Genomic DNA, 5,590 nt, shown 5'->3' on the forward strand with positions numbered 1-5,590 from the left:
ATATTTTGAATTATCAATTTCTAATCAATGGAGCAAATATTTTTTATTTCTTGCCCACCTTTGGAGTTACATCATGGCAAGGTAACTACACAACCCAAACCTCTACCAAAGTGGTCTTGCCCTTTAAGGACCAGGTTTGGAGTACCAACCTTTGTGGCTGCTGTGAGGACATGAGCACCTGTGAGTGTCTTTCCCTGAAAATATTGTGTGTGTGTGTGTGTGTGTGTGTGTGTGTGTGTGTGTGTGTGTGTGTGTGTGTGTGTGTGTGTGTGTGTGTGTGTGTGTGTGTGTGTGTGTGTGTGTGTGTCTGTGTGTCTCATGCCGTGCGTGCGTGTGTTTATAGTAATTTGGCACCATGTCTTTCACTTCATCAGAAATCAGACTACAGACTTAGTTTCACTTTTACATAAATGAATCTAAGCCTACATTCGATCCCCAGTGTACCTTTCTGGTTGCAGCCTTGCCCACATGTATCATATTGCTGTTTTGTATCTCCATATTTCATCTTTTTACGTTAAAATATAAATTAATACCCTATTTTATGTCATATGACAGTCTCACGCATTGATGCGCTGTGAGAAAGTGTTAGGTGTTGTCTGACGCAGAATGTTGTGACCTGACCAGTAGGTCCATCAGGTTTGGTATATACTAATTTATATGCGGAGGAACTGAAAAATATTTACCATTGGTGGGCTCTGACCTTAAAATACACCAGTTCTTTCTATAAATCTTTTTCCCCCCCAAAATGTAGACCCAAAGGAGAATACAGAATCAAACAATTAATTTGTTGTTCTCTTACTGTTCTCTCCTTAGTTTAAAGGCAATATTGTTGGGTACAGCCATGGAATTTAACTGCAGCAGGTTGGATCCATTCATCAGGATAACCACACTGTTTGAAGCGTATTGTCGCATTGGAAATTCTTGTGTAGAATGTAAACTACCATGGAGTAGGGAATTGCGGTATGTGGCCTTTCTGTTGTTTTATTTAATGACCAGGGCGTCAAGAAAATGTATATGAAAACGGTCAGAAGCAATGGTGTAGGCTAGTCGGCTACTTTAAGAACCAAGTACTGTTATTTAAAAGCTGATGTCACCTCAGTCGCAGACCCAGTCCAAATCAGAAAGATATCCTATGTAACATTTCTAAAGCTGAATGTGTGAAAGAAAGGGAGTAAAATTAGAATTAAATATCAGATTGGTTTAAGGAGCCCAACATAGAAGTTGACATTTTTTAGGGCCATCTTACGCCTGAAAGATCTCACTGAAAAACTGGTACAGTCAGAGAGACAAATGTGTAGTATGCTTATCTCCTGTTGTTTCTGTAATATATTATGTAGGCTATATGTTTTTCAGCTACAGTGCACTATATGATTTCAAATTAAATTCTTTACATTATGGAAGTGTGCGAGTTGCATGAAAATAGATACTTATACGCATAGTGTGCACATACAGTACGTACATAGCCTAGATATAGGAAAACAATATTTAGAAGTACCCATGCACACTGCACCTTTAAGTGTGCTATGACTAATGTAATTACATACTTGGTTATTTTTCTTAACCTTCTACTCCTGTTAATTATGTTGTTGTTGTTGTTCTTGTTGTCTCCGCCAGGCCGTAAGGCATGGCAGGCCGTAAGGCATGGCGAGAGAGTATGTTTTACCCCCTGTCCGTCCGTCCGTCCGTCCGTGTGTGTGTCCGTGTGTGTGTCCGTCTGTCACCAGCTAATCTCCGGCACCGTTGGCCCGGTCGCTCCCAAACTGTGCACACACACTCCCTGGATGCCAATTCAGAACCTCTGCCCCAAAATTTTCACATGGGCCTGTTATAGCGCCACCAGGAGGCTGCTTTTTGAAAAACACATTTATTTACTGTACTCCTACAGATTTGGTCCAAACGTCACGCGAATCGGTACACAGTATCTCTATAGTCATTAAACGAAACGGGTCTTTCAGATTTTTCATATTCCATTCTGATTGGCTAAGAATGGCTTCCAAAGTTTGCAGGTGTGCTCCATTTTGAACAAAATGCCTGAAATCATGAGCACAGCGTGCAATTTCCATGACATTTTGCATGTATATTCCCACTAGGCTGAGGAAGAAATGCCACTCGAATTTTTTCAAAACAGCCTCATGGTGTAATAGGCCGATTCTTGTTTTTAACTATAACTGCACCGATCTGTGTAAAACTTTGTATGTGCACTCCCTAGAGGTCAAGGAAAAACCTTTGCCCTGCATTTTTCCCATCTGCCTTTTATAGCGCCACCAGGAGGCCGACTTATGTAAAACACATTTCTTTATATTACTCCTTCCGATTTTATCCAAATTTCACGCAAATCGGTACACATGATCTCCATAGTCATGTGATGAAGTCGGATGTGTTTGATTTTTCATATTCCATCCTCATTGGCTAAGATTGACATCTAAAGTTTGCAGTAGTGGCTTGTTTTGAACAAAATTCCGCAAATCATGAACGCACCGTCCGATTGCGGTCAAACTTTGCACGCACATTCACACTATGTTGAGGAACAAATGCCACCCTTTTAACATTGGCCTGTTATAGCGCCACCAGCAGGTCTAATTTAGCAAAAAAAAAAGTTGCACAAAATGCCTCAAACCATGAATGCAGTGTCCGATTGCCGTGCAAGGCCTAAGAACAAATTGTACCCTTTAAACATTGGCCTATTATAGCGCCACCAGGAGGCCACAATAACCTACCTGACCTGGCGGAGACCTGTGCTCCGAGGAGCACTTTTTCTAGTTATTATTGCTGTTACAATGTTGAGGAGACAAAACCAATAAAAAAAAAGTCTTCTTATTTTTTTTAAGCAACTTTTATTTTCGGCGAATCAATACATTGAGTGATTAATTATACATTTTACACAATGAATTCAGTTCTTGAATCTTGAAAATCCACCATCAATTAACAATTGTAATACCAGAGCAGGAGATGAAGCTGGCATTAAAATAAGTGGCTGAACGTACAGTTAAGTTATTTCACGGATTACTGTCAAATTGTTATAGTAATTGATTCGGTAAGCTACTGTGGTATCTGAACCACTGACTTTACTATGTTTTGGTAAATATTCTACAGCACTTTTGTAGTTGCCAACAACGCCATATTGTAGTTAGTTTGATGTTCCAGAGGTGTGTATGAATGGTTGTAAAATGGATTGAGTCTTCACTCCATTCAGTGAGGTTACTTGCATTCGATTTATTTCATAGTACAAACAGAGTTCCTATGGACCCTGTCCCTGAGGTCCCTCCAACAGCCTCACGGCCTTGGAGTAGCACACACTCTAAGTTTACATTTTAGTCAATCTTTATAGTACATTTAGAAAAAGAGGAGGTACATGTGTGGCTGGGTCAGCCTTGAAATGTTAATGTCTCTATCTGGAGAGGTGATTGCATCACTCTTTGATCAACTTGCTAATCTACAATTCGGGTGGGCCAGGAAGGAAGACATGGAGACAGTGTCTTGTGGCTTTGTTGTTCCCTGTGCTTTCCAGGTAAAACAAAGAGAATGCTAATTGTACCCCCCACCCAGGTCAGGGCCAACAGTCACCTCTCTGTCTGTACAGGCCAAAGTAGACTTGTAATCCTATAGTAATTCTAACATATGGCTTAGATGTTATGTTATGTTATGAATGTCAATAGTTGATGGGTAAAATTTTAATTGATGCATGCTGCTTTGTCATTTTAGCAAACACTGTGTGAGTTACAAGATTGCCCCAACGCTAACATCTGTCAACTGTCTTAATATACATATGACCTCAAACCTCTCAACTCAGGATGCTATGCCAGGATGTGGCTTTGCCAGATACATGGAACACTACAACTGATGCTCTGCTTCTCTGAATAAGCTGATGGAAAGAACACTTTGTGAGGAAGCCGGGTGAAGAATTGAACTTGTAAATTAAAAACAGCACACAGAACCTGGCGTTTCATCAGACACTTTATTCATTACATATTATATGCCCTGTTTTAGATGTTGTCCTATGACAGTGACAAAAGTGAAAATCGCTGTTCTACAAGCGATGATCGTGAGGCAATTCATGAGCTTGTAGATCTGATAGTTTAATTAAAATGTTCCGCCTATAATGGCATGCCCAAGAAGGGGACGACAGATTTATGCAAATTGACTGAAACTAAATGATACAGTAATTCCTCCCCCTTATATTGGTTGCATTATTTGTTTCTCCTCAAAAGTTTAAATGCACCGAACATAATCACATTCACCTTCCACGCCATCAACCCTCACCGCAACTCACCTCACCGTTACGCTTGTTTCAGAGCAGCCAATCAGAACACTGCATGGCATGCATCACAGAATCTTAATATATTGAACTGTAGATGAAGTGGAGTAGCATAGACTTAATTCACCTTTAGAGGAAGTTTAATATTGCTCTGCTTTATACAGATTTGTTTTGGATACTAAACTTAATACTTTGCACCATTGTCTATTTCTACCCAAGTTTGGCAATAGATTCTTTAACTGGTCCCTCTACACACGAAGTCACGGTAAGTCCCTGGGAGAGCATCCTTGTATGATTACTTCAACATGTTTATTTAAACCAGTGTTTGGTCGGGTTGAGAAAATGAGACTTACAGCTATATGGGTACATCTCTGTGCATGAATTATAACTGGTTGTCCCCAGATAGGCAGTGGGTCACTTTGAGACATGTATATGTATTTAAAAAAAAATACTAAATAACAAAATGGGGGGTAAAAAAATAAGCTAAAAGTAGAATGTGCAGCCATTTAGCCAACAACTAATAGGTTGCCTCTGAGACATTAGAGTGAGAGCCCTTTTGGAGTGAAAGAACATCTCGAGTTTCTCGAGGGTTAGATATTCTCAACTGTTAGGATGTTATTTATGTACCATTTGTACTACATGTAAGATACTGGCCTGGCTACATAACTTTTCTGTTTACTGTCCTTAACTGTATGAGTGATGTTAACATCTGCGGCTGAATAATGTTTATATAATTAATTTCTGTTCAATTCATTAAAAAACAACAAGTGGTTTATCTATAATATCAGAATGTTACACAAATTAGAGAGAAGCGCGCGGAGCGGCACTGAAGTTTCCCATTCAACTCTGCTTACTTGCTCTGATAAAACATATTTAATTTTAGGCCACACTTTACAGTTTCAGCAAATAAAAAGATAAAATATAAATTTACGAGCCCTTAGCTGGGGGCACCTGGTAGTAGAAGTCTGGCTGTGATTTTGAGTGTGTTATCATCTCTCTCCCCCCTCTCTGTCTGTCTGTCTACTCTCTCCCCCTCTCTGTCTGTCTGTCTGTCTGTCTCTCCCCCCTCTCCCCCTCTCCCCCTCTCCGTCTGTCCGTCTGTCCGTCTGTCCCCCCGTCTGTCCCCCCGTCTGTCCCCCCGTCCCCCCGTCTGTCCCCCCGTCTGTCCGTCCCCCCGTCTGTCCGTCTGTCCCCCTGTCTCTCCCCCGTCTCTCCTCTCCCCCGTCTCTCCTCTCCCCCGTCTCTCTCTCTCTCTCTCTCTCTCTCTCTCTCTCTCTCTCTCTCTCTCTCTCTCTCTCTCTCTCTCTCTCTCTCTCTCTCTCTCTCTCTCTCTCT

At 41.0% G+C, this 5,590-nt stretch overlaps 1 protein-coding gene across 1 annotated transcript in view; it reads left to right on the top strand.

Annotated features, from left to right (window-relative positions):
* The first annotated feature begins 3,984 nt into the window (after nt 1–3,984).
* Nucleotides 3,985–5,590, top strand: part of LOC308101901 (cornifelin homolog B-like) — an 83,973-nt gene continuing 82,367 nt past the window's right edge. The window contains exon 1 of the mRNA XM_080451439.1: nt 3,985–4,520. The gene's annotated coding sequence lies outside the window, so the exon portion shown is untranslated. The remainder of the gene's footprint in view (nt 4,521–5,590) is intronic.

The sequence above is a fragment of the Gymnoscopelus braueri genome, assembly GCF_963280865.1.
Source record: "Gymnoscopelus braueri genome assembly, chromosome: 15".
Taxonomy (NCBI): domain Eukaryota; kingdom Metazoa; phylum Chordata; class Actinopteri; order Myctophiformes; family Myctophidae; genus Gymnoscopelus; species Gymnoscopelus braueri.